Genomic DNA, 27,933 nt, shown 5'->3' on the forward strand with positions numbered 1-27,933 from the left:
ATACCAACAAATACTTAAAATATAGCAATTTTACAAGAAAAGTTTGGTTTTGAAGAAGTATCAGCACAGTAATAAACTTTTTCAATAAAAGACAAAACTTTAAACTACCTATTTTTTAATTGTCCCAATAATTATTGCTCTTTGTGGAAGACAGAAGAATAAAGGCAGTCATGACTTAATAGAAAATGTCTGGCTAGAAGAGACATATTTGTAATTTTCTTGACTGGAAATGTAATTTTAATAAGGGATTTGGGTTTGGCTAAATTTCTTAGGAAAGATGGTATTCTAAGTTAATTTTTTCTCCAAAATGAAAAACGAACTGAGAGACTGTTGGTCTGTGGAAATAAAAGCTTTTTTACACAAGAGAGTCGTGGAAACATGTAGTAAGTTAAGGTAAGTAAACTTTTCATAGACTCACAGAACATGCCGAGTTGGAAGAGACCCACAAGGATCACTGAGGCCAGCTCCTGGCTCTGCACAGGACACCCCAAGAGTCACAGCCTGTGCCTGAGAGTATTGCCCAAAAGCTACTTGGACTCTGTCACATTTAGTGCTGTGACCCTGGGGAGCCTGTTCCAGTGCTCCACGACCCTCTGGGTGAAGAACTTTTTCCTGATATCCAGCCTAAACCTCCCCTAACTCAAATTCATGGTATAGTTATTCATAGCCATATAAAAATGCTGGTGTATACAGGCCAATTATTATTCTACAGAAATAATGAAAAATATTTGGTAATAACACAATGAAAATTTCATCCCTAGCACTGTGGGTTGTCATTACCCCAAGCTTTAACAAATCAGGTAGGCTCTGGCACGGCGAGCACTCTGCATAAAAGTGAGATCCTTCAAAGAGTATAAATTAGTTGCTCAGGTGAGGTTCTGAGGTAGCTGCAGTGTGAGCAATGGGTGAAACCACTTCTCAGCTGATTACTCCAGGAAGAGGATTAAATAATGAGGTGTCTGTGAAACCTGTGTGTTGAGTTCTTCAAGTAGCCCTTTCCAGCCTGATATTCCTTGTTCATTTTTCCTGCACTGCCCTGCTTAACAAGGAAGGAGTTTTGTGGGGAGCCTGTCCTTTTGTTTTGTATGAATGAAGGTGGCAGTTTACATCCTTCTTACTTTCTACTAAACAATCTGTCTGTGTCTCCTGAGAGCAAATTATGGCTCGTGTTGGTGGAGGAGGCTGCAAACCAAAGGAGAGGTTGCAACTGGTAAGCTTTTCTTATGTTTATCTGCGAAGATTAATATTTTTTGCAACTAATAGCTGCTGCACTTTTACCAAAACTGCGGAACTCATGCTTTTATTTCTGGAGTTGTGTAGATCAGCTGTTCTCTGTGTTGGCCAAATGTCCTTATGTGTTTGCTCTGTTTTATAAAAAAAGCAACACAAGTCTGTCCTGTAAAGATGTTACCTGAGCACTCTAGATTTCTGCCAAGACGTATTTGCAGCATTAAATTTTGTGTTAGATTTTTTGGTAATCCACTCTTGCTGTGCTTCCTCTGTGCAAAGAAAATATATTGAAAGTAATAGGACTGTATTTTCTGCAGTTCCTGATATTCTTAGGGGCACTACTTTTTAAAGAAACATAGTGAAAAGGAAATCTTCAGCCAAGCAGCTGCTTAGGTGATAGCTTTTTGTGCTAAAGTCCAAACACTTGAACTCAGACTTCATGAGTCATTTATAATTTGTTGTATGTTGAGGTATATCTTGCTTTTGGGCTTTGGGCTGAAATGTGAGCTTTCTAGTATAAATAAGCATGCAAGAATTGGCTTTATAACTCACAGGTCTTAGACTGTCCCTGGCTTTGGATTCTGTCCAAGTGTGACATACTGTCGGGAGCTGAATGCTTTTGATAGTTGATGTGTATACCAGCACAGCAATACTAACAGGCTTCTAAATGCCCACAGTAGTAAATTGTAACCAAAACTAAGAGGATATTCTGTCAAAATGTCTATAGAAACTGCCTTAGCTCCTCACTGCTTGGCTTCCTTTTGCTCTTGCTTTTACTCCACTTCCTCCCTCCATTCTGCCCATGTAGTACTGGTGTGCTGTACCTCCATAATGTCCTCCTCCAGTAACAGAGACAGAAGCTGACAGGCAAGCTTCTGCATGTAGCAGGTCACCAAGGGTCTGTAGGCCCTTGAGAGGAGGGCTGTTCTGAGGAGGTAGATCCCATAAGGTGGGATACTCTTATGGGATCTACTGCTGCAGCCTTCTCCAAGGAATTACATTCTCCCAAGCTTCAGAGCAGCTGGAAAGTTACTGTTAGGTAGAGGAAAGGGAGAAATTCCATGCCCACATGATCCACCTGTGAAAAGTTCACTTATTCCATCTGAAAGAGTTAATAGCATTGGACAGCTAGTGGTATTATGAGACTGTGTTTTGCGAATTGTTACTGGGAAAGATGTTACTGCCTGTTCATTACGTCTTGGTCCCTGGCAGGCAACACTCAGCACATGACAGGAAAAAGACCAGTGATTCCAGCATGGAAACTCTCCAGGACCAATTTTTCCCATACAAGAAATAGAAATCCTAGCTTGAGTGTCTGAGATTACAGCTTCAGACAAATATCTCTAGACATTACAAAAGTCAAGAGACTGACAGAAAGCATTCTTCTGTGCAAGACATGCTGTTTTTCATGTGGTGATGAGCAGCATCTCTTTCCTCATCAAATACCAGGACATTTTGAGGCATACCCATTGATGCTGTTCATGGCAAATAAAGTGATGCTGAAGCAACAGACTTGTGCATACGTTCAGCACTGGAAGTTTTTTTTGGGCTCTTGCAGCTGCTATGGTTACCAGTCACGCGGTTGGCCACCTTCTGTAGTGGAAGTACAGAGTGATTATACTGTACATTGTGTGAAGACGTTGGATAGACCTTGGGGGTGTGAGGTGGGTGTGAGTTTCATACCCACTGCAGAAGGATCTGGAATCAAAGTTCTCTGAAAGAAATACATTTCAATGGTAATACTGCCTAAGTGTTTGTACAGCAACTGTCTTTGACTTTTATATTACTTCTAAGGGAAAGAAAATCAACTGCAGATTGGCCTTCAGGAAGGAGCAAAGCACTTTTTGCTCAGACATCATAGTTTAAATCACCATGCTAACGAAAGAGCTGTTCATTTTGCCTGTCCAGGGATATTTTTCCTGACTTTAAATTGGCAGTGTGCCATAGCTGACAGAAACTTGAATTTCTTCTACTTGATGACATTGCAGCTGTTTAGAAGATAGGCTATTTCCACGTAGTTCAACATCCTGCCTTTTGTTGCCATCAACAAATGGTGCTGACACTTGTGCAGCTTTGATTGAGTTTTCACAAAAGCTGTCACTGTGGATGAGACCGCCTTTGACTTTTTCTTTGTTTGTCAGTGATGTCTGCTTGTGGTTTTGTCTCCATCTTATTGTATTTCTTTGGGCTTCAGTGGCCTCCACCCAAGACTTACACCTGCCATCACCTAGGTTCAACTGCTGGTGCTGGCACCTGTGAACTCACTGATGACATCAAATCCTCCAAGCCCTCTCATGTTCTTTCCAATTCACTCTTCCATTTCTCACCCTGTTACTGGTATGTTAACTGGGTTGAAATGGTCATATTTATTAGAATGTGTTACACATAAGATAGGTAGTAGCAATGGCTTGAAATCTTAATGTTTCCTGCTTTCTTACCCTATACAGAATACTCTCTATGTATGCACACCCCCATGGCATGATTGAACTTGTACTTCTCTTGCTGCCTGATACTCAAATCAGTCCATGGAAACTTAAGGTGTCCTTCTTGCTAGTATGTTAAAGAGCAATAGGGGTCCTATATGTAGAAGTCCTGTATAACCCTGAAGGGCATAAAGGAAAACAAGTAGAGTTATGTCAATAACAATTTCATGGGCAATGAAATAGCATATAAAGTGTTGAGAGAGAAATGGTAATAAATCCAGAATAATTTTTTTTTCATTTGTGAAGTGTTCTCATATATTTATTTTGTCAGTTTTCCCTTCTCCATGAGGGTAGGAAAAATCCTTCTTTTAAAAAATTTTATTCTGCAAGCTTATTTCAAAAAGGCTACTGGCAGGTTGTCACAGACAGGGAAGATTATGATTAACCGAAATGTCATCAGCCTGTTATTCTCCACAGAAGCCATACGAATGGGAATTAAGTAACAAACTTCTGCAAACGATGATAGAGAAGCAGAGGTAACAGCCTGATTTCTCAGCTAATGCAGGGCTTTGCTAAATGAACGGAAAGTGAGATTTTCCTTTTAACTTCTTACACCTCATCAATTCCTATTATCCAAAAAAGACAAAACTCTCTTGTCAAAAAGATATCTCTAAGATCATACAAAAGGAAAAATCACATTCCTCTTTATTTGACCAAAATCTTGTATTTCTAAGCTTTGAGTTTCCTATTAATATTGCTGTGGCATCCATGCTGCTAATCCTTTTCCCAATGTTTCGAGATTAAATCATTGCAATGGTAGCTGATGCTTTTTCCTTCACAGCACTAGCACAATGCATATGATATTATCCCATGGGAAGCTCATGCCTGTTTCAATCAGGCATTCTTTAACTTTTTAAAAACTTTTATCAAAGGAAAGACAGAGCAGTACATGTTAGTTGATTAAGTTATACATTATAACTTAGGATGGGTTCAAGCCATAGAATCTGGATATGAATTTCAAATGCATCTAAAAAGCCCATGTCACTGTGCTGATATGGGTATATGGCTGGTGTTTGAAGTGTTCAGGGGTTTTGAGGGGAAGTCTCCAGAGCAGTCTGCCCTTCTTAATTGGACAAGATACCAAACTTTGCCAATACAGCAACAGAAGCGGTAATCCAGCCATGTGACACACAATGGGGGAAAAGTCTCCTCTCAAATGGCAATAAAACTGCTTTCTCTGCAGAGGTTAACATATCTCTATAAGTCTTGTTGACAAGTCAGTTCCTCTGTATGTGAGGGAGCAAGCTGTGCTTTAACACCTTTCGGAATCTGTCCTGCCATGAGCTCTTCATTCTGTGACAGTGGCAGGCCAGGGTCCCAAGAGCCATCTGTTGGGCACAGAAACTTGGCTGTGCTGAAGGAGCCTTTGAACTGTCCATGAGTTATGGTTGAAAACCCCCACAATGTGGCAAAGAAGTGCTGGGCAGAAAAAAAGCTGCAAGGCTGCAGGTCAGATTCCTCTTCCCATTCCCATCCTTCAGGGACACAGGCAGGAGAAACCATCTGCGAGACCATCAATAGCATTCTCAGAATGTAGTGGAGAACTCACAGCTGATTCTTGTGACAGTCCCCATTTTTCTGCCCCTCCCAGCAGGTGCTGAAGAAGTAGACTGCCAGCCACACAAAGCCAGCTTGACAGGTGAGAATCAGCTTCTTTTTGCCTAGAGATATTTAAAAGACATGTAGACGTGGCATTTAGGGACATAGTTAAGTGGTGAATTGGCAGTGTTAGGTTAATGGTTGGGCTTCATAACCTGCAATGTTTTTTCAAACCTAAATGACTCAAGTACTCCTTTGCTCTTTTTCTTGGTTGTTCTGTGGGAAAAGCATTTGCCCTGCTGTTAGCTTAATCAGTTGGGTTTCCATGTTGCCTTTTGTAAGACCTCCTTACATTATATGGGAAGCAACCAGCTGAGTGATCCATCATTGCCATTTCCACTTCCCTGAGACACACAGAACAGCCCACAGAGGCACAGGAACCAGCTGCAACACAGAACAGGCAGCCCCAGCCTGCAGCATTGCTGGGTTACCTCCAAACTGTTCCAGGTAAGCTGGCAGTAGTGGTGGAGCTTTGTGAGGAGTTCCACATCTTCAGCATGTGGATGAAGTGACAAGATTAGATCATGCATTTCAAAACCTTCAGCATAAAGTCCAAGAACATGTTACCATCTTGTAATAATAATGTAATATTTCTCTCTGACTGAAAGCACACAATTTTCAAACATCACAAGTGGACCTGAGGGCCAGAGGTGGTGGTATCCATTGACACAGTTAAGGGAACTTTGTTCTAATTATTTAATATAAAAAGCAAATAATATTATTTTATATAATAAACTCTTAAAAGAACGCTTTCAAACTTACTGGATTTAAGTGCCAAGATTCCATAAAAGGTCACTTTTTCTCTGTCAATTGCTTTCTTTTCTTGTAAGCTGTGGTAATTAGAATCTAAAGAAACTCTAAGCTGAATAGGGGAATTGAAATCTTGCAATTTCTCACAATCACATATCTTAGTGTTTTGAATAAGGCAAATCAATTTTTGACAATGTTGCCTTTGTGATCTCTCCAAAATGCCTTTCCCCAACCCTAGTGTAACTCTCTTCAAATATTTGCTTTTTTTTTCTGATAAGTAATTTTACATTCATTGGCATTGCTTGCTTGTAATCAGAGAACCATTCCAGCAGCCAGCAGATGTTTAAAGACAGCGTCTGCTGTTTTTATTTAAACTGGGGAGGGTTTGATCCCAGATGTCCTACCAAAATCAATGGGACTGCCTGTCTGTTGTAAAAGAAATACTCAGTGTCAGGATGGGCAGAACTGAGCTCCAGAGCTTTCAAGGGAATTGAGCAGGTATTCAGAAAGGATTTGTGGAAGCTGATTTTGCAATAGTAATTCCCTTGATAGTACTGATGCAGGAGTACATTTCGGATGGGTTGTAGAATAAATGGAACGACTGGCAATATTCACTGCTGCCTCCTTCCTGTATGCTGCAATGAGAGCAAGACTGCTTTTGGACAAAGAGCTCGAGTTTCCTATTTCTACTGTGGTTCTTGTAATGTGCTGAAATAGAGTACACTGTAAAGTAGCCAACAGCAAGACCAAGTGTGGAGATGGTGGCAAACAGAGGTAAGAAGATCTTTGTAGAAGAGTGTGGAGCTCAGATGCTACTTTTTTATCTTCATGTGATGGTAGGCTCTCAGCTAGCTGACAGCTGCATCACTTCATACTTGTGGCTGATGTTTGTAATATGTAGCACATGGCAAATGGGTACTTATGTACTTTATTTGTTGACAAAATACGCAACACAGCAGAAAATTTTAACGATGGCCCACATAAATATCTAATGAGGGATTTTCAGTCGCAATAGTTGTGACAATTAAACAGCAGAGGGAATGAAATGCTATCTGCTCTAGAGAACCTGCTGTGATATATTTAAAGTCTCTGCTAATACATTACACAGGGGCCTGTTCCAGTAGTTTATAACAATCCCTTGTGGCTAATAGCACCACTGTTCAGGATTGCCCACAAGAGGCTTTCTTTAGGATGAACAGGATTTATCTGAATCCAACTTGATATCAGAAAAACATCTTTTGCTTGTGGTGTAGTAGATGCCAAAGATGCCAAATGAATTATCACTGCGTAAATTTTACTATTACTAGGTTGTAATATGCAGTTCCAATTCCCTGTTTATTCAGGTTTACTACTTTGATATTCACATGTTAGCACCATTTATTGTGAAAACCAATCACCTACTAGACTTGCTCTTCCTTCAAGGGTGTTTTATGTCCTATTAGGTCTTACACAATTTTCAAATATCACTGTTCCCTTTCCTGCTTTCCCATATTGATTTAAGCCATTATATCAGCTGCACATTATGCACATAACCCCTTGCAAACACTGAACTGCCCCTTTTAAGGCACTCTCAGTATGTCACTTGCTCCCACTTTTCAGGCCATCAGAGACACAAAGGTATTTTTCTTTCAGTGACAATCAGGCCCCATGGTCCAAGTATGAGGTCCTCTTGGCTATAGCTATGTGTTTTAGGAGTATGATAACAGAAGTAACATTACCAAAATGAGCAAATATTGGCTCATCTAGTGACACACCAGCAGTACTTTGGGTTGTCATTTAAAAAAATTTAAAAGTAAAAAAAAAAAAAAGCAGGATATTGGGGAGACAGAGTTTCAGAGTTGTGGGAAGCCAGGCTCATCAGGGAAGACAAGTGATTTAACATGGCCCTTCATGGTAAGTGCCTGCAGCTAGCTGATTGCTAAAGCAGCATTGAGAGGATCTGTGGAGGAGATTAAACAATCAACCAGGCCAGCTAGCAAAAAGGATGCTGTGCTGGCAATAGTTGCAGCAGTTTCCATTGGAAAGGAGGCTGATTCCTACCAGTAGTGTTCTTAGACCTCTGAAGATCACTTAGAATAGGCATTACTTGGTGTAGTGTGCATTTCTCAGTTTATCTTGTTTGTAAGATTTTTTAGCTTGCTTTCTGTTTGTCTGCCCATAGAGGATAATATGAATTGTTGCTCCTTCACTTGCCTCTATCAGCAATCCTTAAGCCTTTCCATTTCAGGTGCACACAGAGACTTGTACCCTTAGTATGTGAATTGTAGGACAAATACTAAATGTTGTAGGGCTACTCATGCGTAAAGTTAAGCCTGTGTCTGTTCTCTGAGGAAAGAGATAGGAGGGGACATCCTGTCATGAGAACCCATATTTGGTCAGCCAAGAGAGATAGCTACAGAGTAGTTGCTCTTCTGGTAGCATTCCTAAAATCAAATAACCAAAACTGAATTTGGAGGTAGCTGTGCAGAATGCTATCTGCAGACCACAAGGCCCATCCATAAAAGTATAGTTAATGACAATATATTATTTTTTAAAATATGATTTTTCAAGCCACCAGCCATAAAAGATAATGATAGTCATAAAGAATAGCAGATGGGAGAGTGTCTTATTCTTTCCTGGTCCCAGACTTTGATTTTGGAGTGCCTGGCAAACACCAAGCTATAAAGGGTTGCGTGCATCTTACATGAAATACGTGGAAGATGTCAAGATTGATTTCTGGGTAGGTTCATCAGCAAGGTTATTTGTGTCACACAGCTTTACTATGTCACCTAGAAATCCTTCTACTGCCAATAAGAAATTACTCCATAAATAGTAAAGGTGTGCCAAAACCCATAAAGCACTGTACAAAGCCGATGCTGTTCCTGCCAGGGCTCAGATGAGTAGTGACTCTCGCTGATCTGAGCTGTGATGTGCATTAAGCTGTGACAGTGTGTGCATATTGACACAAAAAGGGCCTAGATCAATACAGCAACTTGCAAAATGAAGGGGATACATTGATATGGAACTAATATTAGGTAACATAAGAGAGGAAATTTGAGCCAAAGACTTTAGTGAAAATACTGAAGACAGTCAGAAGTGTTATGGGAAGTTTAATATCCACACACGACACAGCTGTACAGGGCTTAAGCTCTCATCTAGAAGATAACATCATGAATATTTTACTCTATGTCCTTGCATTAATTGCAGGTTTACAGTTTTAGAAGGGTATTAGGGACTTTTCGAAAAACAGACAGAAAAGAATTTTCCATCATATCTTACTTTTAACTGAATGTGTTTCTCTGATGTTAGAGCAGGAATCTGATTTCTATTAAACCAGCATAAATCTCAAAACCCTCCATCACTCTAATTTTATGTTGGTGATGGATTTCACTGAACAGCTTTTGTCTCCCCATTTCTCAGAAATAATAAAGATGAAAAAAAAAAAAGCTGAAGGATTTACAGCAGGAAAAACCTGCAAAATTATTGCCTGTACATTTTCAGTTATAATAGTCCTGTACAATCATAAACTATCTGCTTGCTTGAAAAATTCTGTAGTGTTATTTGTTCCTTACATAATTGTTGTACTTATTTCATCAAGGCTTAAAATTGCTAATATAAGCACATTTTCAAGTAATGTCATAGTAGAAAAATAATGCCTTTTTATGCTAGTTGTCAATAAATTGTAATTAAGAGTTCATATAGACATGACATAAAGAATGGAAAGCAAATTACAAAAAATGACAAAAAGTATTTGTACACAAAACTCATCTCCTGTCATTCTGAAAGTCCAGTCTCAGTAAAAGCCATTTAAATATTTAGGCAAGAAATACCAGTTAGGAAAAATGCACTGCTGCATTTACACCTATTGCATTCAATTTGGAAAGTATTGCCAACAGCACCCCTTAGAAGGAACTTGAGTCTACTTGGATATAGATTTTCTGATGACTACCCCAGGGCAACTACCAGAGAGGATGGCCACATCTAGGACGTCTAGACAACTAATGCTTGCCTATTTTTACAGTTCACTTACATCTCTATTGAGCCTAAAGATCACAGGAGGGCAGAACATAAAAGTTACTAATCCATTAATGTTTCCCGTTTGTTTCGTGAGAGGGTTATGAATTGTTTCAGTGTTGAAATAGAGTGACTTCAGGGGTTATCAACAGATGTCTCAGATCAATGAGTCATAGTTACTGTAATTCAACTAGGTTGTGTTTTGGGGATTTTTCCAGACATAAGAAATTAACTCCACCAGACAATATAATAGAAAACAATCACTGCATATTTAACAGCAATATCTGCCTAGCAGAGCAAGAATGGAAGCTCTGTGTGTATTCTTAGTATGCAAATAAAACACACAAAACTGAAATTATGGGGGCGGGTTGGGGGAAAGGCAGAGATCATAAAACTTGCAAAGACTCTGTCAAGACAGGAAATCCTGACATCCATGTGCCTCATAAATAGATCTGTGTCATTAGGTGACTTCGGGGACACTGAACTGAAAGAACATGTATTATTCTGCTAAATGGCATGTGAATTCCTGGGGTTTTTTTAAATACAAAAGCTTGAAATTTGTAAAAGAAAAAGTTTGTTGAAACTCAAAATACCTTTCTGTTGTGGTGCACTAGTCACCTTTCAGTTCTGAAAATATTAGGTTTTCAGGCCACCCAGAGTGAGGAGAAATGTAAGTCTAGAGACTGTGTTTGTGCGTGTGTGTGCACAATGATGTCACTAGGATGCCTCATTAGGACAGACAGACTGACTTAGATTTTAATCTGAGAAAAGCTTTTAGAAAACTGAGGAAAAAACCATAAGGATTTATTAACCAGAAAATGGGTCAGGGAATTCTACAGTTTTAACAACAGCCTGAAAAACATATCAGTTGCTCTAGATCAGAACTGATAAGAATGTCATGAACTTCCAAGTTTTAATTGAGGGAAACATACACATACATGTAAAATAGTCCAAATCATTTCTGAATAGGTTTTGTACAGTATTATGTAGGGCTTTTATATTTTCTTGAATGAAAATTGGAGACAACCTTTTATTCAGTTTAAAAAAACTTTTGACTCTTAAAATCATTGTTTTTCAGTTTTGATAATGGATAAGACTGAAATACATTTCTTCCCTGCTTTCAGCAGAATGAAATGCACATTTTGGCTTTGGCTGGCATTCTGAGACAAAGTTCATGAGTCTCTTGAAAACTGCAGAAATTTTTTTCTTAAAACAGGGTCTTCAGGTCACTTTTTTTCTTAGCTCCCTCCCGTGAATAATAGCCCAATGTCCCATTTTACAAGCTCCTGTGTATTTTTTTTTTCCTGGTGATTTAATACCACTGGGATTTGATAGTCTTAAAACATTGACAGTACCTCAGGCTCTCAAAATTCCAGCCTGGCATTCATGTTCAACAATGTCTGTAGCCACATCTATCTAAAGTTTATGCAAATACACTTGGGCTTGTTCCTGTAAATAATTTTTGTGTGATTATATAAGCTAATTTAAAAACCATTAAGCACTGAATGAACATTTGTATCAACAAACCAGATTTCTGTACTGTGAAACCACAATTTACAAAAAAAAAATTTTATTGATTCTGCTTGTGAAACTGCAATGAAACTGGATGAAGGACGTATATGCAAGACTGCATATTTGACCCTTGAGAAGAAAATGTTTATCAAGTAGCAAGGGAATCTTCCCACAGAATATTGTTTTCAGGCCACAGGATGCATTCAAAGCTTTCATGTTTTAACAGAGTAACTCTAGGCTAGGCCAGACCCTTCTATTTTCCACCTTAGCAGCAAAAATAAATCTGTATTGGTGCACTCATAGTACTGAAGAGTAATGCATCATACTCACATTCTCATTGATTTAGTTTAAATAACTCCTGAGTTTCTGCAAGCATACTGGCTATAGGTGTAGGTTGATATAGGTACCATTGCAACATAACTAGTTAATAAAAAGCTTGCAACTCATATTTGTAACTTTTATGACGTGTTAAAGAGTTATGGTAAAGAAATTCTGCAATTCTCCCTCTTTCATGTATTTAATATGAAATACATGCTGCAAAAATAAAAGGAAAAAATAACTGTCTGTATACCTGCACTTTTGCTTTACAGATCCCTGCAGTCATCTTTTAAAAACCACTTTTGTTTCCTACTTGTTCTTAAGCTGAATTCCAGTTGCAGTTGTAAGTTGAATGACAGTTGCAGCTCTAACATCCTTTTGTTTCAGTGCAGGCTTTTTTGGCAAAATATCTGGAAGATGACTTCAAAGCAGCTGAAACCTGATGTACACACAGCAACAGAAGAGAAAGGTGAACACTGAGGTTTGGATGCACAAAGTGGTCTTATGAGATCTTAATTTATCAGTTGCTTCTAAGTAGCCTTCTGACTCCCACATCAAGGTTCTCAGACCCTGTGATTATAAAAGGGTGGTGGCTGGAGCAATCCCACTCTTTGTGGAAACCCTATGGAATTGGTACCAGAGGAGAGGGAATTCTGATTTCTACACCTCTCCCTGCCACCCAAATCTTTCATTTGAACAGAGTGGATACAAGATGAGAAGGAAATGGTAGAGTTGAAGCCTGAGATCTAAAAAAAAAAAAAAGAAAATCTGTTGACCCATAGAGATCTAGGATGAGCCATGAGGAACTGAATAACCGAAACAGAAGTAGAGCTACTCAGCGTAACTTGCTTCATTGAATTGATGTACTCTGTGAGTAGAAATATACTTTTATAATAGGTATAGTAACTATAGGTGGCTCAGCTCTTTCAAAATAGCATGGGAAAAAAAAATCATGCTTTAGCCATCCTCCAGAATATTTTTGTCAGTTTTTGGACTTCAAAAATAACAAAGTGTTTTCTCCCCTCTTCTTCCTGCTATATGAAATCCTCAGACAAACAAGAGAGTGACTAACACCCTTTGCTATGGAAAGAATGAAACTGAGTATTTAGAGAGTTGCCAAATGCAGAATAAACAAACTGATACAACAATTTCCCCTCTCTATCTAATATGGTGATCTCAGTTGGAGTTTCAACATCAGTCCTGAAATCCTGAGACAGAACAGTCTTCCAAACAAATAACATCTCTTTGAATGTCATTTTAGAAGAAGCAGCTTACTCTGCTGAAAAGTGGAAGCTGCTGATACCACAATATTATCCTCTCATGGTAACAGTATCATCTCTTTTCATGCAATGTAACTGTTTCTTCCTTAGTAATTTAAGCCATGGAGCCCTGTGACTGCAATTTGTGATTCTAAGACAGTTCTCGGAATATTTCCCAGCACTCTCAGTGATTGGCAACTCTGTAAAAAGCGATAGCTAGCCCAACTATCCATCAAACAAATGAGTGGTAAGTCATTTGGAATTTCTCCCAATGCTATTCAGTTTTCTGTTGAATTTAATTCTGTTGTGTGTAGGAGAGGTTTCCCAAAGGTTAATAACTGTGTCATTCTATATTTTGCTCAGAAAACGGAGAGCTAGAAAACCATATTTCAGCCTAATTGTATATAAAATACTTTTAAAAATAGTCACCTTGAATTATGGAAACACAAAAATGAAATGTATCTGAGGGCTTTTTATTTTATATTTTCTTCAGAATGAATCATTCAAGTTTGTTTAAGAATGCTGCTTAAACTTTCTAGAAATTTCAAAGGATACTGGGTTTTGTTTTCCTCCCCGTTTAAATGAATCTACTGTTAACATCAAAGATAAGACTAGGAGATACCTAGACTGGTCTTTCCTTAGTATGATCAGCCCACAACCCTTTGCTGGAGAGAAATGCTTGCTACAAGTAGAAATGAGAGGGCATTCTTTCATTTTGAGATGTTGCCAACAGAAGGGGTACTGCTCTTTTCTGCGTGGACTAAACTTTCCTTGAATACAGAGCACTTGGGTTATGTTTCTGTCTGGTCCAGATCAATCTTCAACTACATGTTCTACTTCCCAGGCACATGCTATAAGCATTCTATTGTGAGCTGTTCTTGGTGGGAATGTTCTCCATGGCTACTGTTGAAATTTTGCCATTTCCCAGAAAGGAAAGGAAGGATTTCTGGTGCCAGAGCATAAAAGTCAGTACTGAGACACTATGGACTTTACATGAACATCATCCAGATTGTGTTCTTTAAAAAACATAGAAACAATCCCTGGGGCAAGAATCAAACCACATTTCCTCCTTCCAGCTCACTTGTCTTAAATATTACACTCATTTGCAGAATAAAATGGACCTCCTTCTCTACAAAGTGCTCACAAAAGCTATGAAGAGATGCCAATTTAAATATTACATTTTAACTCAGTGTATGAGTTCCATCAGTGAAGAACAGTCCCACAGAGAAGCAAGGCTCAAGGGAAACAGGCAGTCAAAAAAGAGAGTTCAGTAGTCTCAAGGCAAAGGGGCAGCTGAACTGAAATGGTGTCCTTTCCACCGCTACCACGCTCTTTTGCAGTCAGATTTTTCCTTTCAAGTCTAGTCCTTGGACAACACTGATGTGTTTGTGCCCCTCATTCTGAGGTTCAACAACGCTTCTACCCAGAGCAAGCTGCCGCTGCCACTGAGTGAAGGAATCCTACCTGCTTGCCCTCTCACTGTTGGTTTCTGTTCCTGTGTTTTGTCCTATCTTGTATCAAACATTTATGAGGCCACAGTCTAAACTGGATCAGGAAACTGATCTGTCTGAATGCTAGTGGTTATTTTTCCTGATGGGTTAGTTTCTAGCTAGGAGAAGATCTCTGAGTTAGTGCCATAGAGTCACATGAACATCTGTGTAAGCACCAAGGTTGGGGCTGCACAGGGCCAGGAACAGGCAACCAAGAGGGAGGAGTAGAGTGTGGAGTAGACAGATCCACTTCCATCAGCAGTGCCTGTGTATGCCATCTTGTGTTGCTTAAGCCTTACTCCAGGGAGCCTGGGGCTAGATTTGCAGAAGTATTCACAATTAAAAGTGAATTCCTGGGGAGATGTGCTTCTGGAAAAGAAGAGCTATCCCTTCCTAACCACATTGGAAAGCCAGGTAGTAGCTATTCGATCTACGAAATGGGGATAACAATATCACCTTACAGGAAAGGGCTAAAAATGTATTTGTTGCTCTTTGTGAAACACTCTGTTCTGATGAACACTCCAGATCATCCTAGCTGGCAACACATCCACCTGTGTTCAGGGCTAGAGAACAACAGCTTGCAGAAAGGAAGGCTGCACTCTGATTTTCCAGGCTTCAGAGAAACTGGGGAGAAAGTTATACAATCATGTAATTGCAATTCATGTTATAGAGTGGCTATGCCTAAGAAATTTGAAATAAAGGTATATGCAGATTGTATTTGGGATTTATTACTTTTGAGTATTTGAATTTTCATCCTTAATCTTTTAATGCATGGGAAGGGAGTTTTTTTATTAAATAAAGCAGAGAAATTCTGCTTATGTTGCTTTAAAATACTTGAATAGTATAATTTAATGGCTGACATTGTATCACATCACTTGCAAATTTGAAACAAAGAACCCTTTCTCCAGAAACTTCCCTTTTGTTTTACCTTCCTGTCAAGAAAGGAAAATTTCTAATTTTCCTTTTCTTTTCTTGCACTTTCTCCTAAGCCTGTAGCACTGTGATTGCTTGACACATTATGCTGACTTACTGTACATTGGTCTAACCAGCCATGTTCTTGTTCCAGGTACTAAATTAAAACCAAAAGGTAACATCAAAATAATATTTTTAGGTATTCTGATGTGCATCCAAATATTTTTTTTTTAAACAAAAAAACCTTTCAGCCAAGATTATTAACTGTGCCTTTATTATTTAAAAGCCTTTTTGATTCATAAAGTTAATGGCTATGTCATGCCTCTGTAAATGCAGACTTGAGACATGCTCTGAATGTGTGTTTTGCAATTCTTTTCTGAGGAATTTACAGCTGTCTAGGTCCTAAGTGGCTCCCATTAGTACAGTTTGTGGGCTTTTTTCTCTGTTCCAGTGGTTTGGCAGACCGTAGAAATGCATAAGAATAACGCAGATCCTTGCTAATTGTGAGAAAGAGGCTGCTGACTGCAAAGCAGGACAGACGGGCTTGGCAGGAGGAAGCAGCAATGTGGTTGGGTGCCTCTGTGAGCCCACAGCTGAGAGGTCAAAATTCTGGCCTGTCAGACTTGACACTGATCATTTCATTTTGTACTTCCTACTTGACAATCCCTTTGCACCAGCCTTCAGGCTCACCTGCACACTTTGCTCCATGTGCTGCTTTATTGCATATTCTCCTGCATGCTTTATTTTCAAATTCTTTTTGAGGGAAATCCTTCAATATTTCTACAATGTTACATTTACCAAAGTGTGAAACATTTCCTTGCATTTATAAAAAAATTACATTTTTCCCACCTCCAGCTAATGTGTATTTCTCACATTGAGTTTTAATGACTTCAAATACTTTTATGCCCTATTGGTAATTACCCGTGCCAATTAAATGGAACAGATTTAATTCAGGATGAATTCTTATAAGCTGCAGAGAGTTTCGCTTTAAAATGCCTCTGAAGTCCCTTAGAGAGTTCAAATGACTGTATGAGTTGCATAGAATTATAACTGGTGAAGTCAGGGAGTGTTTATATCTACTTGATGTCAGAAAAGGCCTGAGTGAAAAAAAAAGAAAAAAACCCACAGAAGTTATAATTCACAAGATGCTGCCTTTCCTGCCAATGCTGGCTAAAGAAGTTGCCTCTTGTCCCTGTCCCCAGTGCCCCAAAGCACAGCTGGCCTTTCCTTATGGCAGTATAACTGTTTGTGTGCTATAAACTGGATCACTGAAATGATCCATATGAAAGATGGACTCTAATCTCCAGGGCAATAATGCTAGAAAACACTCCAAGAACCTAAAGCCTTCTCCACATACAGAGACTTCCTGAGAGAAAGAATATCCTGGAATGCACTGATCTTGGGCTCTACCAAATCATCTCTATGTGGATTGCTTCATCTGTTTTTCTGGGGAGCTGTATATCCAAATTGTAATGCTTCTTGGAAGGGTATGCTGGATACAAACTTTCACATGTTCATTGTTCATCAGTGAATAAATTACACACTCAGTTTCAGGGTGGTTCAGGTTCTTAGTCAGATTTTCCCTGTGCTTCCAATAGCTCCAGCCAGCTGTACTCAGAAACAGTCCTACATAAAGCCAAATCTTCAGAGAGCAACATAAAATTCAATTTACACTCACCTTGCTCTTCTGAGGTAAATAACTGTGTCATTTTCCCTTTTTGTTTAAAGGACAATACTAAACCAGAAATTGACTTGCCTATGGTAACACAGCAAGTTAGTGGCAGAAGAAGGGTTGGCATTCAAAAATCATTGGAGTTTTGAGGCTTTTCTCTACACAGGGAAACCAGCTGTGCATCCTTCATTCTGTAACAGCTCTGTCAAGCAGAGACTGGTGTGTGACTGCTCTGTAAAAGAGAAGAGAGTCCTTTTGTTCTGGAATTAGGTGTGCATTATTGAGGCAAGATAGTTACTTTGGCGTTATCCTGTATACCCCTGTTATCCTTCTTATTTTAGAACAGCTCTTCTGATGACTTTCTTACATAGGCTGGGGTTAAACTCTAAATTCTCCTTCTCTCCCTACCTCAAGCCTAATTAATAACTGCTTATTATAAAGACACAGCAAAGTTTGTACTTCCACAAAAATAAAATAAATGAGTTCTGGATATTCTGACACCTATGAGAACACATATTGCTCTTGAGTGCTGCTGGTCCCTAATCACAGCTCTGGATGGGGAGAGTCATGCAAGAGGGAGAGTGTGGTGAGAACAGCATCTCACAGCAGCAGCCCTCACACCAGACCCCTGCAGAAGCAGATGTCATCCTCTCAGGGATTCCCCGGGATTCAGGGAGAAGCTGCAGGGGCCCAGGAGCAGGAGCCAGCTCCTGGCTGGACTGCAGGCAAGGGTGTGTGCAGATAGCACACAGGCTGGGCTGGTGCTGCGTGTCAGAGCCTCTCCCTCCCTGTGCGCCCCTTCTGAATGTCTTCCTCATCTGAAGATTTGCTGACGCAGCAGCAGGGTGTGAAGGAAGATCATACAAACCGTTTGAGAATGTGCTGGCCTCATTAACCTCATTAAAGAAGTTGCAAGCCAGAGCCTCACTATCTAAATTCCTCTGATGAAGGCAAATTCAATAACTGCACACCACAGTTCCTGATGTTGCAGTCACATCCAGTGCTGTTGTGTGTGTGAACCTGAGGCCTCTAAGCCTCTAAGTCCTATAAAGTCCTCCTTTATAGGACTGGGGCTCCAGCTGCCAATAAAAAAGTTTTAATTTAAGTGAAAATCAAAAACTCCCACCTTATTTTAAAAGTAAAAAATCACTTCAGGTGGGTGACATAGGAGAAATATATTTAAATACGGAAAAATGTTCCTGCTTTTTTTTTCTCCTACCTTGTCAATTCTGCTTTTTCTTCCATGCAAGAGCAGCACTGGGATCAGTTCTTTGTCCATCCATAATGTTTCTTCTTCTCAGGAAAATGAGATTAGGATTGTTTTTTCTGACCCCATAACACCTGGAGGAGTCACGGCTTCAAGTTGAGAACATGTAAAAGAGCGATTGCACTCTGGAAATCCAGATATTTTTACAGTACCAAACACCATGATACTTAAACCATCAGTTTGGAAGATCCATTAGGAACACCTTCAGAAGGTTTCAAGCCACATGGATCTGTGTGTAAGTTTTGTTGGTCTTTGCTGTCTGGACATTCCTGGAAAGTGAACGGGGTGTGAGGCGAGCATCTCTGCGGCAGAGCAGCTGCTCACCGCAGCTCGCTTGCTCCAGCTATCACCATGCTGCACACTGCTGGAACGTCGCCAGTCCAAATCACAGTGTCCTAATTTCAGGGAAAGCTTCACTTAAAGTGGTTTAACTGAGATTGTTAATGTTCTGCCAAGCCAAGGACGGTAACAACCATTAGCATAGCATCCAGAATGTGTTTTACCCGCAGCTTGTGTTCAAAATTCTCGCCATTTGAAAACAGAGCAGCGTTCCTGCAGAGCAAAGGCTGATGTTTACCTATGCTATTTTTCAGATGTGCCTTCCCAGATTTTTAATTTGTTATCTGTTTTGGATATCTAAGGGAGAATCCATTTTAATTTGACTGGCAGCAAAAGACCTTGGGATATACTATCCGTATGGTACCGGTAGGTTTTGACTTTGTGTTAGTAACCGCAATGACCTTCTCCCTACAGGTCTCCAGGAGGCTGGAAAGGGATGTAAATATCAAAATGGTAAGAAGTCACTCCAAACGCAGGGAGCTCGGCGCGGGCCTGCGCCGCCCGCTGGGCCCGGCGCTTGGCTGTTGCCATGGGAACGCCGCCGGAGCGCGGGCGGGCCGCGGGCGGCCCCTCTCGCGAGAGCGGCGGCGGGCGGAGCGGCCGCCGGCAGCCGCCGCAGCAGCAGCAGCAACTTTGTTGGGTGAGTTGCGAGCGGGAGCGTCGAGCCGGGGCGGGCTGCACGCCGCGCCCCCTCCTTCCTGCCGCGGAGCCTGCCGTGGGGAGCCGCCGTGCCGCTGGCCGAAGGGGTGTGCGGGTGGGTGGGTGTGCGTGCGGGGGAAGGGTAGCGGCCCCCAGCCCCGGGGCTGCGCGGCCCCCTGCCCGACGGGGGTTAACGGCGGCGAGGGCAGCGGGGTCCGGGTGAAAGTGGCCTGCTGAGCTCCTCCCGCCGCAGCGCCCAGACCGGGCGGGGGGCGCCTGCCCTGCGCGCCCCCGGGGCGGTGGGAGCCCGCCGTGCCGGCAGCTCCGGGGCGGGTCGGCGGGCGTCCCCCTGCAGCGAGCCGTGCCGGGTGCTAGGTTCCGGATTTGTGTCCTTTTTCTCCGCAGGAAAGGCAGCCCCGAGCGGGAGCAGCGCGGCGGCGGCCCGGCCCGCCGCGCTCCGAGGCGGCGGCTCCCGCGCTGCCCGTCCGTGCGGAGGCGGCCGCGCCGAGGGCGCCCTGCGGCGGGGGACGCGCTCCCGCGGCCCGGAGCGGCACACGCCGCTCGCCCCCACGGCTCGCTAGATAACTTGTCTCTTGTTCGCCCCCGTAAGTTGCACTTCAACCTCTTTTTTTTTTTTTTTTTTTTTTTTTTCCTTCCCCTTCTTTACTTTTTATAGCCAGCGAGGGTGTAGTGGGACCGGTTTTGTTCCGAGCCGGTGCTGAGACCGCAGTGATGATAACAATTAGGTGATTTGGGGGCAGTGCCGGTGGGGACGTTCTGAATGCTCTGCTCACGAGGAGGCGGGGTGGAGGAACAAAATGTTTGCGGATGGTTGATTTCTTCACTGGGAGCCTGGAAAAGTGGGAAAACAAGGAATGCCTTCAACTGAATCTTAAGGGGAAGGAGGAGGTGGAGAAGCAAGGAAAGGTGGATGCGAAGGCGAATGATTACCTTCGTAAGCCGAGTTTGTTTGCTCTTTCCCTCTTTCATATTGCATGAAGTCCTGATGTTAACGTTCTCATGCTATATTTAAAAATAACTGTGTTGTTTGTACTGGATATCTGTGATGCAGCTTCAGCTCATGTAATGAGGAATGCACTCATTCATGTCTGGTAAAGCAGCGACACAAAATGGGAATTGCTCAACTTAATGAAGATCTCCTTGTATAACCTTGGCCACAACATCTGTATGTTTTAGTTCGAGGAGGCACGTTTTAACCCATAGAAAAAAGCAGAGGCTTTTTTTTTTTTGATAATATCGCTTACCAAATCGTGTTTCAAAAATTTTACCTGTAAAATCGCTTTAAAATTTTTGAGTGATGCTGCTTTAATGAACCCGTTACTGCATGCTGAATGAAGTGCATCCGTGAGCACGGAGCCCTAGTTGATGATACAATGCAAATTTGTCTTCGGAGTAAAGGTGTCGGATTTCATTAGGTTCCAGATCTGTACGGATGAAGCAAGATTGGTGTTTGCTTTAGAAAGCAGCCCTTTCATGATGGGATTTTGATTGATCGTTTTTATTTATTTTTCTAACTATGGGAATTAAGCACTTGTTTCCTTTAAATTAAGGCATAAACCAGTTTTGTAAAAGGGAAAAGAGGTTTTGCTGCAAGTACTAACTGGGTAGCAAGTATGGGTGTTCTCTCAGGTGGAGAGTTTGGTTGTTATTTATTTGGAATGTATTGCTGGGTTAGGCTCCATTCCCCTTCAGCTGAAGTGGTGGGAGAGACATGTGAAAGTATTAAGGTCGAAGTTTGTGGCAATTGTAATCGCAGAGATCTCTTAAGCTGTGTTTGTTTCAGTGTCAAGGCTTTTATGCCTTAGGCCATCAGATGCCATACCAGTTATTAATGTAGAAACAGTGTGGGAACTTCACAATGATTTTTTCTTGATTTCAAAAAAACAACCCCATAGGTTCTATTTAAGTGAAGCTAAAAAGAGAATTTTCTTGACTGAATGTTTTGTGTGTATGCTATGTCTCATTTTGGTGATGGGAAGCTAGGGACAGAAGACTTTTTTTTTGCCATTTAAAGTGTTTATTTATGGCCAGTTGATTAAAGGATGTGCACTTAGTTGCTCAACATTGCATTAAGAAGGTTTTACTGATGCTAATAAAATGCTTAGTTTCATCATTGCTATTTGGGATAGGCATACTTAGCTCTCAGTTGTGGTTCATAAAACCTCTTAGATCATGAAGTCAGAAGCAAAATGGGATGTCAGCTCTGACTATTGTAGGGCTGCAGAAATTTGCTTGATGAAAAAGGCTAGCAGGTGTAGAGGCAGGCACTGACACAGACCTGTGAAAGGGTGGAGCTGCAGCCAGGAGTGAAGACTTAGTATGAGGATATGTAATTCATGATCTATTTTTTCTGTAATAAAAGGTTTTATTGGAATTTCAGTTGTGCATCATTGGTTCTAGGCTTGACGAGCTTTTTTCTCCCCCCATCATGTTTATCTGAAATGTTATTTTAAGGTTTGGGATTAACTTTTGGGTAGCCGTTGTTTTAAAAGCTATGTTCAAATGTGCCCTCTTCCCCCTCCTGCAGCTTTTCTAGGAGTGCTTTTGTTTTCCATTATGCTTATAAGCATTCTGCTGGCACTTTGGGAGCATTTTGTTCTTGTGTAGCTCTTATTGTCATCTCAGTTTTGCAAATCTGTCTCAAGTATATCCTTTAAAATGTTGATTTCAGAACTATTAGTTTTGCTACTATGGCGGAATTTTTTATTTCTAAGATAGAAAAAAAACTTAAGAACATAAAATATTCCAGCTGGTTATTTTGAACTTTAGTAAGTTCGTGAGGATCATTATAGAAATACATTGGGAAAATGTGAGGTAGGCTAGTAAGAGAATGGGTTGAGGCCCAGTTGAATTTCTTTTCTATTCCTCTGTTTTGTCCTATAGCATGTCTATTGTAGAGAAGAAAAAAGAACAGTTTTCTCCATATCAGTAGTTTAATCCCTTCAGCAAGGGGTTTGCTGCAAGCTATTGAGTTCTTTCTGCTACTGGTTAGAAATTGGAGATACCCTACTGGGGTAAAGAAGCAGAGCTTCTGCCTTCATCAAAATTTCAGTCACACAAGTTGGTTTCCCTAATGCTGATGTGTTCAGAGGTTGAAATTTATTGTCATTGACCCTAAGTGTTGGTTGTTTGGCACACAGTTTTGGTCTGTTTCCTTGGCTTTCTTGGTTTCAGGCAGATTCCTTTTATTTCTCTCCAGCTCTTTAGTTTAAATATTTAAAAAGTCAATAAAACAAGATTTAGTTATTTTTTTAATATCTTGCTCTGTTTACTTCTCTGTCTGTATTTTAGATTTTTGTGTTATTCATTTATTTTGAAAGCCATTTCTTTTAACTTGTTAATAAGCTATTACAGGATTACAGCAATAGTAAGTGCACTTATTTTTTTATCAGTGTAAATACATAATTTTAAGAACTGCTAGGTGAGGGTTTTGTTGATTTTGCATGTAAAATTAATCATATGCTCAGTATCTTTCTGTGAGTGAAAAAAGTTACGTTGTTCTGTATTTTATGTTTCCAGGGAGATTTGACTTCAGTGACTTGATTTCAAGTATATCTCTCTTAAATTGCAGCTTTTAAATAATCCTAAGCTTTATATTTCACAAGAGTTCAGTGTAGTATTTGAATGAGTACTCTCAAGCTGGAGGTTTATAAAGTGGGCTTTGATGGCTCTATGAGACTTGAGATATTCTCTAATGAAAGGCAATCAGTGTTTTTTTGGGGTGCAGCCTTACCAGCAATGATGACAATAATTTTTTATTTTAAATTCTTATGCAGCTGGCAGCACAAGACTCATGCAGTCTGTAGCAGTTTTGGTGTTAGCTTTGATAGCAGTTTTGCACTGTGAACTTTGGGAAACCCGTTAGGAGTTGCAGGGACTATAACTGTGTTTTTGAATATGAATCAGCAGATAAAATGGTTTTAGATGTCCCTTTTTTGCATATGTAAAGCTAAATTATGTCATTGTCTCAGTCTCTTTAATATTGGATTCTGTGGCACAGTTTACTGAGTGAGTTACTTGGTTTAGAGTCTGACACGTCTTTTATGTTAAGTGTTAAGTGAGGCTAAGCATTTACATATCTTTGTTTTCTTTATGGAAGCGTGTTTTAAAGAGCACTTCTTTTGAATGCAGAGACAACACTTTTCATAATCTTGGTAGCTGTTGAATTGTATGATTGCTAACCAAGTATTCGTCATGGTTCTTTCAAGGGTCTGAGTCTGTAAGTGGAGTGGAGTCCTGCAAAGCTGTGTCTTCCTGCTCCTTCAGCTCCTGCTGGATGCTGCAGTGCAGTAGTCATAGCTCTTGTTCCCTGCACAGTGCATGGATGTCTCTTTTCAAGAGAAATCAAGTTCCTGAAAAATGCATGGCCGTGTAGAAAACTTCTGAAAGTGTATTGTAGAGAAGGGGTTGTTGTTACTGGCACTAGTGGTTCATGCCTAGGCCTGAGAGGCACTTGGAATTTTTTGTTGATGTTTTAATACTCTTTTACATTTGGTCTTAGGCTCTGTAGAATGGGAAGAATGCTTTCTTCACGTGGATTGGAGAGATTAGTGGAATGATTTTCGCAGACCAAGTTTTATTTTATAAGTTTTCAAAACTTAGAGAAGCTACTGGCATGTATCATATAGTTGGTTTAAAGTTGGATTGTTCTTCAGTGTGATGGTTTACCTTCAGTGCTCAAATAGCTTTTGGAGGTGTTTAAATTTTGGGTTGTTTATTTATCTTTTGAGGTCACAGGATTTGTATCTCAAAATACTGACATAAACCTCAGAGACTGGTTGTTACTTTATTGCTGCAGCTGTGAGATATTAACTTTGAACAGACTTTTAATTTAGTGAAAGCTTCTTCAGTCAACCCCAAAACAATCCTGTTTTTCCTACCTTGTGACGTTATAGTGGATTAAAATAATCTCAACTAGCCAAAATCATTAGGGGGCAAGTTCTTCTTCCAGGCTGCTAGGAGGTGTGGGTCAGAAGTTGAGCATAACTTGGAGAAAAGTTGCCTGTTGGGTCTGCCTGTGAGACTTAGTTATATTTAATGTGCTTGGCTGGATTATTTTATGGATTTTAATATTTACTTTTCTGGGTGGGGGAAACTGCCAAGCATCTTCCTTTGCTGTGTAGCTGCATTGCTGCCTTCTCTGTGCAGTGGATGGTGAGGTTCCAGGAGGTGCCAAGGGCTGCTTTTGTAGCATGGCTCTGCTCTCTGAGTTTCTCGAGTCATGATGCATTTTACAGCACTGTAAGCTAAATCAATTGTCTTTTGACTTTTGAATAAATGACAGGCTTATTGTATGCTGATGTGATGTGAAATAGGATTAATACAGACCTTTTTTTATGAGTGGCAGATATTATCTGTAAAACGATTGCTGTGGTGGCAGAACTTTCTGTATGCCAGTTGTTCACATCAGCAGCTTTGGTACGTATCTTGGGTTTTCTTGTTAGCAGTCCTACAGACAGCTCTCTCTGAAGACTTACAGACACTTTTAATACATACATTTGTCTATTTGACCAAAGGTTGCTGTTGTGGTTTAACCTCAGCCAGCAACTAAGCACCAGAACTTAGCCCCAAGAACATTTTTATGTTGTTCTTGGAACTTTTTCCAAATGATTGCAATTTTATTTTTGTATTGTGTTTATTATAAGGTACTGGTCTTGCTTATTCAAAATGAATTCACACTGTCATTGGAAGTATTTGTTGCTGATCTATGTTGATGGTGTTTGTGAAGGGTTATTTCCTGGTTTTAAACTTTTTTTTCCTTTCTTTTTGTGTAAAAGAGTACTTTAATTTGATTTCAAAATTGCTGTTTTATATGCATGGTTTTGTCACTTGGTTTTACTGTAGCAAATAATTCAGCACAGTAGACATGGGTCTCTGGCTGAAGGTGGGGGCATCAAGTCTCCCAGATCAAAACTTTTTGCATTTGAACAATTTTACTTCAGACAGAATTTAGTCTGGTCTCCTGAATTGGATGTTGCCCACATGGATGTGGTTTGTTGGCTTGGACCTTTGTGGCTGTTAGGGGTTGGGTCGCATTTGGTGAACTTCTGGGCTGGGATTTTTAGTTTATTTCCTCTAGGAGAATTCTGGTTTATGGACACCAGAAAACCTATAGAAGTTAAATAATTCTGAGGGTGACAAAGCATTTAACAGACCACCCCAGAGTGACTGGTGAGTGTCCATCACTGGAGACTTGTAAAGCTTGACAGGACAAAGCCACGAGCTGGTGGAAGCAGTGTGGCAGCCAGCCCTGCTCCAGTGGAGGTTGGACTCCTGGGTTAAACTCTGCTGGCTGCTGGCTGGTGATAGCTGGAGGGCTCCTCAAAGGGCACTGCTGTTGGAAGTGCTATTGTAGGTACAGCTTAAACAACTTCAACAAAAAGCTGGCTATAAGGATGGTTTTCCTTTTTTGAATTAATGTGAAACACTTTTCCTTTGGTGTCCAGCCCATTTTGTGTCTCTTGCAGGGGCAGCAGCAGCACTGCAGGTGGCTCTCAGGTTGCAAACCTGTGACAGGAAACCCCCTGTCCTTTATCTCTGGGCTCGCAAGGGGGGCAGGGGGTTGTGTGGGTACTTACTTATTTATTTTTCCTCAAGAGACTCATGTAAGCAGAAACATACACATCTTGAACATCTGCCTTTTGGCAGGGCCACAGAACAAATTTGCTCTCGCTGAAGAAACTGGCGAAGATCAGACTTTAGGTTTTTCTTTCTTTTGCATTTCTGAAGTGTAACATCACTTTGTCTGCATGTTTAAAAATTAAAGAAGACAATGGGTGGTGAAACTCAGACTGCAGGCTTAAATGTGTTAGTGCTGTATAAAAGTCGTTACAGTTCTTATCTCTGAACTGTTTAAAGATCTCATTTTGTTTTTGTGCACAAGGCTTCTCTCCTCACTTCATGAATTACCAATCTTTTTTTTTAAATTTATAAAAGCTAAAATGTCTGATACTATTTTTGGAATATTTTTGCACGTATCAAATAGGAAACCTTATAATACTAGACCTTAACAAATAAGTCTGGGAGGGCCTTCCCTCTTTCTGCTGGATGCAGTTGAAATGTCTAGGAGTATTTTTCTTTTCAAATTGTAAGGGCTGACATAGGATTTTATGCTTTTAATATCAAATAGGAGATAATACTAGACCATAACAAGTCCAGGAGGGCCTTCCCTCCTTCTGCTGGATGCAGTTGAAATGTCTAAGAGTATTTTTCTTTTCAAATTGTAAGGGCTGACATAGGATTTTATGCTTTTAGTCCATGCTGAAGAACTGCATAATTGTGCAGAAGAAAGTTATGACATTTTCATGCCTTGAAAATAAATATATCTTCATGAATGACGTGGTACTGCCACTGATAATCTACTTTCCAAGTGTATTTAACAGCTTGTTGTATGAATCAGAATAAAATAGTTCAATAGTCTGCACTGTATTGATCGTACAGTAGCTGGAAGAAAGAGCAAACCACGATGCTTTCCCACAGCTTTTGCTGAAGGAAACATTTAGAAGTGAGGAGAAAAGGAGATACTTCTGTAAAAGCTGTTAACATAGTTTATCCTTTCCTTGGATGTTTTTTTTTCCCTTGACTCTTTCCCTTCTTTTGCCTTTCTTTTGCAGTCTTTGAAGAGGGGACTGTTGACAGAAAGTCAGTTCTAGTTTTTGTTTGACCTTCCTCCCCCTCCCTGACTTTTGCATTGTCTTGCACTGTAGTCATTGACTGGTACTCGAGGTAGCTCTGGGAATTCCCAAATCTAGTTCTCTTTATTGCATTGCCATACAGAGGTGGTAGGAGAATCTTTGCTAGGATGCCTCTGTTAATATAAACAAAGGGAAAATGCTAGTATCACCTTAAAACGTGCCATCCATTTCAAATTGAAAAGGCTTTTTTAAAAAATTCAGGTCTGTGGGTTTTTAGTGCTTGCCTGTACAGTCACATGGGTGTTTGTGGTAGTCTGGAGAACTACCTGTAACTATTTGAACTGTGATGCACTGTGGAAAAATTTGAGAGCCTTAAGTTAATTCTTGCCTTATTATACAATTACCTCCCTATCTTGGTAAAGCCAGAATATCTGCAGAACTTCACAGGGTTTTTTATCATGTGCTAAAATGAAATCATCAGGACTTTTTTTTTTTTAATCCTGTACTATTGTATTTTTATTTTCAGCTGTAAATTTAAGGTTAATTAATATGCTAGATAACATTTGAGAACAGGGACAGATTATTCTGTCTCCAGACAACAGTTTTGGGATTGGGTGTGAACATGCAATAATGTACTTTGTGTTCTAGATTTAATCACTTGTGTATGTAGTGTTGGTGCAGTAAAGACTTTCAAATTTGTTGGTAATTTAAAGCATGTCTCCTGTAAAACAAAGGTGTGATAATAAGCAGTTATTCAATGTTGCAAAGGCTGCTCATCATTGTTATTTTAACAGAATTTAGTCATTATCTACTGA

The 27,933-nt window shown here is 40.3% G+C and overlaps 1 protein-coding gene across 5 annotated transcripts in view; it reads left to right on the plus strand.

Moving 5' to 3' along the window:
* Positions 1 to 19,420: 19,420 nt before the first annotated feature.
* SIPA1L1 (signal induced proliferation associated 1 like 1) overlaps positions 19,421 to 27,933 on the plus strand; it is a 201,860-nt gene continuing 193,347 nt past the window's right edge. For 3 of the 5 annotated variants that reach the window (XM_039704988.1, XM_039704995.1, XM_039704993.1), the window contains exons 1-2: positions 19,421 to 19,464; positions 19,869 to 20,068. The gene's annotated coding sequence lies outside the window, so the exon portion shown is untranslated. Of the gene's footprint in view, positions 19,465 to 19,868; positions 20,069 to 20,320; positions 20,419 to 27,933 lie in introns of those variants that run through there. The other 2 variants (XM_039704991.1, XM_039704994.1) reach the window with 1 other exon arrangement.

This window comes from Passer montanus, unplaced genomic scaffold, assembly GCF_014805655.1.
Source record: "Passer montanus isolate IOZ18808 unplaced genomic scaffold, ASM1480565v1 scaffold18, whole genome shotgun sequence".
Taxonomy (NCBI): Eukaryota; Metazoa; Chordata; class Aves; order Passeriformes; family Passeridae; genus Passer; species Passer montanus.